Below are 10634 nucleotides of genomic sequence, written 5' to 3' on the forward strand. Positions count from 1 at the left end.
GAACCACATGAAGGTTTTATGATAAAACCAGGAGTTTTAGACTATTAGCTTGGCAGAGTCAAAGAACTGTTCTCCGATTTCCAAAACAGCCTGAATTCCAAATATCCTCCACCTGCTCCGTTGTCTCCACACAACTTGGGAGCCCTGTCGGGAGCTTTTACTTTGTGACTCATCTGCTGGTCATTTGTGAACTCACTTTGTTGTAATTGCTGCAGTCTGGGAGCATTGAGGCTTTTCATCTTCCTTTCATGTTCTTTGGGCCGCAGAGAAAGTGAGGGCTCGAGTGGAGGGCCCCGGCTGTATCGGGAAAACAGAAAAATCCCCCTGGGCAGATGTGGGACTCCCTCCCTCGTCGGGGCCGTGCAGTGACCAGTACCTGAGGTTTGATGTGGTTTTTGAATCACCGGCATCACCCACGGTCCTGTATCAGCTGTCCTTGACTGGAAATGTGAGTGGTCCTTATCTCAGGGGAGAGGGGAGCCGAGCAGAAGAGAAAACAGAGCAGCACTTACAGAGATTTGCAGATGGACTCGAGGTGAAAAAGGAACAAGCTGTCAAAACCTTGTCTTTAAATGATGGTGCCCGAAACAGGGAAGGAAAAAAACCCTGAATGTTCAGCTACTCTTGATGACTGATGGAAAAATTCCAATCCACTCATGGAGAGCTTCTCAGGAATCGAGCTTCTCAGGAAACACAGATTCTGCAACGTTTTAAAACCTCTTCATGACACAGAGGCAGAAATCTTGGAAATCGATTTCCAAAAGCTTAAAGGAGCGATATTATGTCTCTGCAATATCATGTTCATATTTAGGTTCATAATTTTAATTTGGGTTATTACCTGGAAAGTTTTACATTCTCTAATGCTCAGAAAACATATCACTTTCCTAATAATGTACATTGCTGTCCATATGCTTGGTTTTTAGCTACTCCCCCTCCTGATGTAGTCAAGGCTGCTCAGATTTGCCGGGTGGCCCACTCAGTTGTGATTGGTCAACAGCTTCCAGCACGTATAGAAAAATGTCTGCCTTCGTTATCGCTTTACCTGCTTTGTTATGGGGCGTGTCAGACAATCCGTTGTCCAATGAGAGGCGTTGTAAAGTCACGTGACATCACAATTTCCAGGAAGTACCGGCCGGACGACCGACCAGGAGCTTTAGAAGCCGTGTGGAGAAGTTCTGTTGGGGAGCTTACTGTACACTTTGGGTTTTTTAACTTTACAGAATGTCTATATACACAAAAGGCTCATGTAACATACTTGAGGAAAGAAAATATGAAAAAGCTTGACATGTTTCCTCTAAAATACAAATCTGTGCGTAACTCGATTTCACGAGAAGCGAGCAAATAAGTTTCGTGTAATTTGTGTGAGCTGACTCTGCAGGAAATGACCACTTGTTTTTTCTGATAACTTGCAAACAAAGCAGTGAGGCAGCTTGAATCAGCCGTGCAAATTGGCTAAATAGTAAAAGTAAATTGGATCGTCTGTGATTTGTCAGCATCTGAATCTCACTCATCGTGACTACTGTTCCTTTCTTCCTGGTTTTTCTACTGACCAACTGACGGACCAAACAAACGGATTCCCGCTCAGAGTCACAAACAATGACTCACTCTGCCAGACTTGTGACGAGTCACGGGCTCATGTCAGATTCGAGCAGATAACAGACGATTGTATAACGCCGACTCGACGAGAGGCAGACGTGTTTCACGTTTGTCCAGCGTGAGTTATTTCCTGTCACCCCAGGTGTCTGATCAGCTCGTCGAGTCAGCGTGTCGACTCCGTGTAACAACACCGTGATTAAGCAGCAGGGTCTGGCACGCTTAGAAAGACGACTCTCCTAAAGATCCTCTTACACGCCAAGTCCCATCTTGTAGCTTATTCCTACAGCTGGATCACACAACTGGAGCAATATGCAGATGTGCACATTCTCAAAAGCCACAGACACACACACACACACAAGTTGGCATGCATAAAAAAAACAGGGCCTGAATACAGATAAACAAACGTGTAAAACACTCACACTCCCGGCAGCAAAAGTGACTCCTCTGACTCATTTACAGACTTTCATCTCCAGTGTGGACCACTCACGCAAACACACCGCCCACACACACACAAACACACACACACACGATCCTTAACGGGCAAGTGCATTAACTCTTGCACCGCTATAAAACGGGCTGGTGTGTGGCACAATGCTCAGTAATTGTGTGTTAATGCACAAATAAACATAAGCATAAACCCGAAGCTGCAGCCTTTTAGCCAATTAGCTTTATTCAGCACAGAGACTTCGGCTCGGCTCCGTCCAGCACCTCTAAAACTCGCCAATTAGCACCTTATAGCTCTTGTCACAAAAAGACAAGTTAGGTTTTTACTGGGGGTTAAGTGTGTGGCTATTTAGTGGCCCAGCAGTGACAGAGGCAGTATTTTCTAACCTTCAGAGAGAAGCTTGTTTTCCCCTGCTCCTGCACTCATTCTGCTGAACGGATAGATTGTGTGGGTTAGCCAGCGATAAAATGGCAACCCTTTCTTTTACAAGACTTCGGGACGCTCCGTTTGTTCAACGGAACAAGCTGTTTGTGTCTCTTGCACAAGCATGTAAGTCCTCCTTAAATCACGTTTGTAGACGGATGTGCGTCTGACCTTGGCAAGTTGTCAATTCTGTGGGTGCGGGCACGAGGTATCTGTCTGAATGGAGGAAATGAATGACCTGGTTCATTTCGTTGCAGCTGTAAAATCATTTCAACATCAGCAAGGTCAGACACAGGAGTCGACTCGAGATAGAATGTGCCAAATGAACATCCTTGTCGTTCAAACATTATACCGTCTGAGGCGACACGCAATACCTGCAAGACGCCTTGGCTTCTTTTTTATTTCTTTTATTGTTTAATGCCGTCACAATTTTTGCAATTGATTCAAAAGTCCGAACTATCCATAAAAGTTTTCCCAGTGCAAACAAAACCAAACCCGTGGTTCAGTTTGATCCAGAGATCCGAGATCACCTCTTTTGGTTTGACTCCATTCCAAAGACACTTTTACACGGGTAATTTGGGTTTGGACCAAAGAGAAAAGTCCGAGGGTCCAGACCAAACGAGGAAGTTGTGAAAGCAGCCTTCAGAAACCGAAGTAAAATGATGTTAGGTGCCTTAAACTTTGTGCAGAACCAGGTGCAGCTGCTTTTTTATTGTCTCATAGTCTCAGAATAAAAGAAATAAGCATATTTCCCAATTCAAGTTTTGAATTATTCCAAATGGTAAGTGTGGGTTTATGAGGGCATGTCACCACTGGGGCTGTATGCAGGCGTAACAGTGGATGTGTGCACACGACTGTCCCACTTGGTAGGTGTGTGTCAGAATGTGTGTCGCAGGCGTGTGTCTGTGCTGTGTGTTGAAGGGAGGTCAAACCTCGGTCCGGGTAATTTGCCACAGATGAAACCAGACTCCATTCCAGGGGACCAGCACAAGCAAACGTTTCAAAGCTGCAGGAAATCTATTAGCACCTGGTGGGACTCCCCCCATCCCCGCCTATTCTGTCCTCTCTCTCTCTCCCCCTCCCTCCGTCCTTCCATCCGTCGCTCTACCATCTCACCTCTCGCTGCCCCACCCCGGTTAATAAAGCCACACAAGACCACCGCACTCCTGCTGTGCCACTAAAGCCTGGAGATTAGTGAGTGTGTGTGTGTGCACGTGTGTCTGTCTGTGGCGTGTGGCGAGGTGTGCATTTACGCCTGCATGTATGTGTGTGTGTGTGTGTGCAGAGTATACATGCAGTGTATCTGGACTTGTCCCTACACACGTGGAGCCAGTTAGCAGTGAATGAGGTGCCAGACAAACATGCAGCAGCTGCCACACTAGAAACAATAGCTCATGATCCAGACACAGTAGGCTGCAGAGAGTGCGGAGTGCTGACTCCAGGTCAGATCCTACGTTCTGCTCTAATTGCTGAGATGATGTTAGTGTCTGGGACAGGGTTATCTGAAGAAATGTCCCTCTGGCATAACAACTTGATTTCACGAGCATCCTTTCAAGAGATGTGTAAGATACAGGACATAAGAAAAAGCTATTTGCTAGATGACTAAATCCTTTTATATTCTAGTCTAGATAACGTTCATTTTGAAACAACTGAGCCTGACAGCTGGCGACCAAGTTATTGTTGGTACTCAAAACTTTTGCGATATACAGGTAAACACAGCCTTCTATTTCATTTGCTTTTATTTTGAAAAGGTTACTGTTGCCCAATGTGGAAGAAGTCTGATGTTATTTATCGTATTTCCATGACGGCCTCGAAACTGAAGTCGGCAACAAAGTAGTTCCCACATAGAAAGCGACCGAACATGTAATTTTACATTTAACAAGGAAATTATTCATATGCATTATGACTGTAATTAGCATACATACTTCTCAGCATCGATACTTAGGGCACTTGTTCTCTATTAAACAACCTGCTGGGTTTTGCATATGTGCCGCTTGCGCTTGTAAAACTGGTCTTTTCTTCTCCTCCAGTTCTCTCCCTCTTCAGAGCACTCGCATTCACACGCCGAGTGCTTCCAGGCAAAGTTAGTCATGGTTAAGTTAGATAAATGCTTTTGTGTGATCATCTATTTATAAAGTTATCGTGTTTACCGACCCGATTCCGATTTTTCCTTCGGTTCAGTTGGATTTCTGAGTAACAACTTTAAATGTTTCCTGCCCGCTGCGAATACCCCACTCGTGCCAGACCACAGTTGATGAAGCAGAACTCATGTGCCAACGTTGAAATTTAATGAGTTAATGACAAACACGTTACAATGTTTGCTTCCATAATTCCAATAACCTGGTGAGTACAGATGGATGAGAGGCCAATTTATCTCCCCTTTTTATCTCAGCCTCATAAAATAAAATGCTTGAAATCTCAGCTACAAGCCAAAGGTCTTCTGGCTTCCAGTCCAAACAAGGCTTTGTACTATCAGGAGCTGACACAGGGAGGGCGACTCCCTGAGGAAACATGATAATGTCAAAGTTTTGTTGCCTTGAGTTATATAAGCGTGGCACAGAGTTCACGTGTCGTTATTTAACCTGCATTGTTTGATCCCATCGAAATTAGTTTGGAGAGATGGAGCAATTTCTATTGATGATGAAACCTTGGGTCGGACATTAATTCAAGAACTCTGCTCACAAAACCACGGATATTGAGGTGGAATCTGTGGCTTTTCCTGACAGACCACCTGTACAAAGAAAACCCTGACACTGCCGTCAGAGCTGATCACCCGCCCAAACACCAAAGTCAGACAAACCCAAACAAGTGAAATCCTGAATTAGAACATTGGTTTACTTAAGCTTAGAAAGCCTTTAACCAACACTAAGTCTACACCTTCTCTTACCTGCTGTGAAAAAAATTTGATTACTTAAGTCAACTGTGTCCGCGGAGCGTTTGGGGCGGTCGCAAGTGCACTCGCCTGCTCGCTAGCTGTAGCTCGTGTGCAGGGTCCGACCTAATTGGATTTATATGCGGGAATGTTTTCCAAAGCCACACTTGTGAAATACCTCCACATCTGCTGGCCATTAGCAGTGGACATAACACACAACAGAGAGAGGAAAGCCCCCAACGCCTTGATTCATTGGACTGGGGCTCGGCTTTTATTGCAGCGGAGGAAAAGGGGCTCGCTGCAGCGTTCCGGCACAGCAAGTGCTGCCTTATCTGTCTTGGTCCTTTTCCTCCTTCGTTTTCTTTCTCGTTTGTTTTTACTTTTAGTCACTTAATCTCACTCTCTGTGCTTGATATTACTTTCATTTTTTTCATTCCAGCTTCAACTGCTGTCTTTTCTCCTCAGGTGCAGCCATATCGCCTTCTACTTTTTCCTCTTTTCTTTCATTGAGTTTCTCAACTTTCACCTTTTTCTCCCCTTGAATATCTTTCGTCCTCCCAACGCCCGTTCAACAGGTCTTATTTTCCATCTGCAGCCCACCCCGGCTCCCGTGCCCAGTTTCCCCGACACCAATTTGTCTATGTCAATGTGACTTCCACTGCTGAACCGTTTTCCCTCGTCACTTCCCGAGGCAAAGACATCCTCCTGTTTCATCCCACGGTGGGCACGAGGAGAAACAAGCAAGGGGGTCTGACAACCCCCGACCCCTCATCTGTCATCTGCAAAGGGGAAAAAGCACCCTCCTAATTTTTTGGGGATGGGGTTAAGCGTTGAGGGGTTGTGGGCTAGCTGGTCTGGAGGTTGTTATTCTAGTGTCGGGGAGGGGGGGTTAAAGGTGAAAAGGGGGAGATCACACTGGTGATTAGCCTGCTTCATGTGCAGGAATGGAGGGAAGCAGGGCAAGGGGGGGGGGGGGCTGGGCAGCTGGTGTGTAAGGTAATTAGAGGGAAAGGGGTAAAATCCTGCTTGAGGAGGATGGTCAGTGCTGCTAATGATGATGCCCCAGGTCAATGCATGGACACCTGGACCCCGATTAAGTGATTCCTGGTCAATTCCGTAAAAAAATATTTACAAAGAAGAGACAGTGATGAACCCGGGGATAAGAAGTCACCGAAACTCAAAATTTAAAAACCAAATATTTTTTAGTATGTGTGCACTGAACTTCTTGAACCTCCTGTACCCGTTGGTTTGAATCTGTGGGTTCAGCCCTTTGAAATGTATTCAGCTGCTCATAATGTCATAAATCACAGACTTGACGCTGCCAGCTGGATGAACACATCAGCTGTGCGCAACAAGCGGCTTTATCTCAGCTGAGTCTGCATATTCTGGGAGTGCTGACAGGTTCTGGCCTCGGGAGGTGACGGGTCGTGAGACCTGAGAACCACCCAGGTCTTCCTGATGATGATGATAATGATCCTCCTCTCTGGGTCTCCCTCCTCTTTACATCTCCATGTCCACACCTCTTTACATGGCTCGGCAAGCCACGAGGTAGGCGAGTGTTCGTGTGGGCGGGAAGGACGAGGAAACAAAAGATAAAAGAGAGAAATGGAATGCAAAAGAAAACAGCTGCATTTACAGATTCGTACCTGAGACAAAGAGAGTTTTTGAGGATTTGACTGTATTGTCAAAATTATTTATTTTCTATCCATCCATCCGTTGTCGTGCACATATCCAAGCTTGGATCGTTGAGGCCAGCCAAACAGGCTATTCCAGACACGCCCTATTATTAAATCATTCAAAATACTCTCACAATGTAAATTTGAATATAAGGGTGAACAGCTTCAGGGTTCTGCAAATTGAGTCCTGCAGGTTGTCTTCACTCGCTGCGGCTCGATTTTTACAGTTCCAGAAAGAAACACTGCCACCAGCATCATCACAGGCCAAACAAGCAGCCTATTCCTGACAGGCAGGTTTAGAATGGGCACAATATGGGATTTACAGTAAGATGGGAAACTTTAAATGCACCTGAAGTCATTTTGTGGAAGAATGAAATCTACATGTGTCAAGAGAATATTTATTCAGGTGTCATTTGTTACAACTTTTATTTGAATTTCTAGTGTAGAATCAGTCGAGTAAAGAAATCTTTATTATCCCCAAGGGGCAATTTGTTGTACAGCCAGCAATCCATGCATGACAAGAACAGATAAATTCAATGTTAATAAATAGAAGATAAAAATCACATGGGCTCATTTAATAGGCAAATGGCTGTAAGGACAAATTAGCTTTCCTGGATTTTGAAGAAAAGGGAAGCAACACAAACATCAGGTGGATGACTTGGATCTGACACTTAAACACCGCCCTGTATTTGATTTGTTTTTTGTGAGGCAATAAGCCAAACCAATTCCTCCCTTTGTCTCCACCTGGAAAAAGCAGGAGTATTTACATAAACTATTAGAAACAAAGCGAGGGGAGTTACCTCTCATTATCCCCATGGCAACAGAGGGCTGCAGGACTTTGTTACGGATGATCGTAAATTACCTTTGGAAATCATCAGGGAGTGACTTGCTATCTCATGGGACGTAACTGATGATTACGGTCCGGATGAACTGGCCCCTATTGTTACTGGCAGTTGTGAAATTGAGTCACGCTGATTACATCTTCGGCTTTTGTTTAAGTAAAGTTGCTCATCGATCTCGCACATCACAGCACTACCAAACTTCCCATGTTGTAATGCAAACTCCCATGCTGGGGAGTGAGTGACGTTTTGGAATCGCCAACGATAGGCCCGGGGCTCTGAGTGAAAACATAAATCATGCAGGTTAATACTCCCATTGCTTTCGACTGTTTTGATAGAGCACTCGCACTTCCAACGTCCTGCCGCACCGCCTGTCAAACGTAACTTATTTACCTGTGGCTTGTGACGCACTTGTGTAGTTCAAACGGCACCGATCGACACAAGTTTCCTGTGAGACCGATTTTCTGCGCGTCTGGATTTCCTCTCTTCGCTGACGCTGATTGACGTTGCTGGTGCACAGTGCACGTGCATGGCGCAGCGACGCGCCTGCTGCCAAGGCTTAGTTTGCAGCCCCTTGAGCACACACACACACACACACACACACACACACACACACACACACACACACACACACACACACACACACACACACACACACACACACACACACACACACACACACACACGCACGCCTGCCTCTACACCTGCTGGTACTTCCCTGGGCACACACACAGACCAAAGGGAGGAAAAAGGGGACCAAAGAAAAAAAATTAAATGACCTCCACACGTCTTAATGAGAGAGGGTTGGGGTGTCTGGCATTTACCTCAAACCATTTCGTCCCCCCGCTGCTGCTGCTCTCTGGAGGGCTTTAAGTCCGCCTCCCGTTAACGGCTGAAGTGTGGATTTCCTGTCAAATAAGGGTTAGGGCCCAACAAAAGTCCTGTACGCTGGTACCTAAATTGGATCACTTCCAGCTGCCCTTCCTGAACACACACTCGTCATGTGTTATAATGTCCCTATAGGGATATATACTGTGTCTGTGGTGCTCAGTATTGTCTTTATGGTGACCTCAATGACCTTTATGGTACTTTTAAACTCCTATAATCACTCTAATATTCCTGTAGGACATTCCGTGCAGTAGTTTACGCTACCCAACAGTATCCTTGTACAATATAAACTTTATACTGCAGTTCTACTGTATGTAGAGGTTGTACCATGTCTAATGTGGCATTGGGATAAACCATGACCTGACTGTTGGCGCTTTTCCCCTCCTCCATACTTCTTTCTCTCCAGGGAATCGTTCGCCCAGCAGGACAAATATTCCCTCAGTCCCCGGTAGATATTTTAAATTTTTGTCGTGATTTGATTTTCATGAGAACATCGAACCCCGCCTGTGTTTTTGTTTTCGAGGGAAATTTGCACGGCTGTCTTGTGATGTGACCACAGTGGTTTAATTCTCCAAATTGGTCTCATTACAGACAAATTACGACAAAGTTATGAAACGGACCATTTTGCCTTTCTGTCCCGATGTGCATAAACCTTAGAAGCCCTGTCCTCTTCAGTTTAATTGGATGTGATGCTATTTCAGTGTCTTGCTCGAGGACAATTTAAACGCTGTGTTCTGCTTGTGCTTTGTATCTTTGCACAAGGTCTGATACTGTATTGGCTAATCCACTATGTTGCTTCAAGTGAATTTTGGCGTGCATGAAGACTCCCATCTGCCTTTTCAGCCGAGCAGATGCGAGGCGAGTGCGGAGAGAAGGATAATGTAAGGAGCTAGTTTCTTGCCAAAAACTGAGAGCCACCTCAACACGGGTACTTTTCATGACACAACATCATCCCTGACATCACTACACCAGTGTCTGGTTCAGCATCACCACCTGCTGTCGAAGGGGGAAATGTGAAAGTGGTACTTCTGTTTCTTCTCGTCGATCGCAGCGGTTTTGATGAGCTGAAGAGCTCAAAAGAGATTTCCTTCACAACCGGGCAAATTAAAATCTATTGCTCGCTGTTAAGTGTTTACAGCTGATCTATAAATGATTGATGAAGCATCAGTAAAGTCATTATTTCAAGCTTAACCCCTTCAAAAGCGTTGCCTCATTAAAATGTGGTGCCACGCGCCACCATGCAGACCAACATGAGGCTAAACATGTCTGCGAGAATGCACAGTAATTAAGTGCTCTGCAACTAATTTATGAAACCAGAATAGAACACTATGGCTAAATAAGGACGGTTGCTTTCAAAATAAAAGCACCAACGTTTTATGATGAAGCTTTGTATATTAATGGAGAGGGAGGGAGGGAGGGCACAGAACAAATAAACCATTATTCTATCTCTGTTGGCTTAATCTGGCTGACTGACTTTGATTAACATAATCTTACTTAAACCTTCATTCTTATAGAAATATGCTGAAATTCTTTTGATAAGAGGGAGAATTTTGGGTAAAACCAATTTGTGTTTCAGGTCACAATAAAAAAGCTCCTAATACCCTGTAAACTAGAACACTCAGTAGAGCACATATCTCCGCCAAAGGGCCGACAGTCCCCTCAAATTCAGTTCTCCAAATGTGCCAGATTTTTTTAAATCAGGAACTATGAATTATTCTCTGGTAAATTTGTGACAATGTCAAAAAAATAAAAAATCCAATCCCAAAATGTTAAGGAAAGTAAAAAATACATTCCTGGATCTGCCCCTTTATCTTCATTTTAATCTTTCATCTTTCTTGGTCCATGTCCCACCTTTTCACCAAGTTTCAAGAAAATCTATCTATCTATCTATCTAT

Source organism: Hippoglossus hippoglossus, chromosome 23 (genome assembly GCF_009819705.1).
Source record: "Hippoglossus hippoglossus isolate fHipHip1 chromosome 23, fHipHip1.pri, whole genome shotgun sequence".
Lineage (NCBI taxonomy): Eukaryota > Metazoa > Chordata > Actinopteri > Pleuronectiformes > Pleuronectidae > Hippoglossus > Hippoglossus hippoglossus.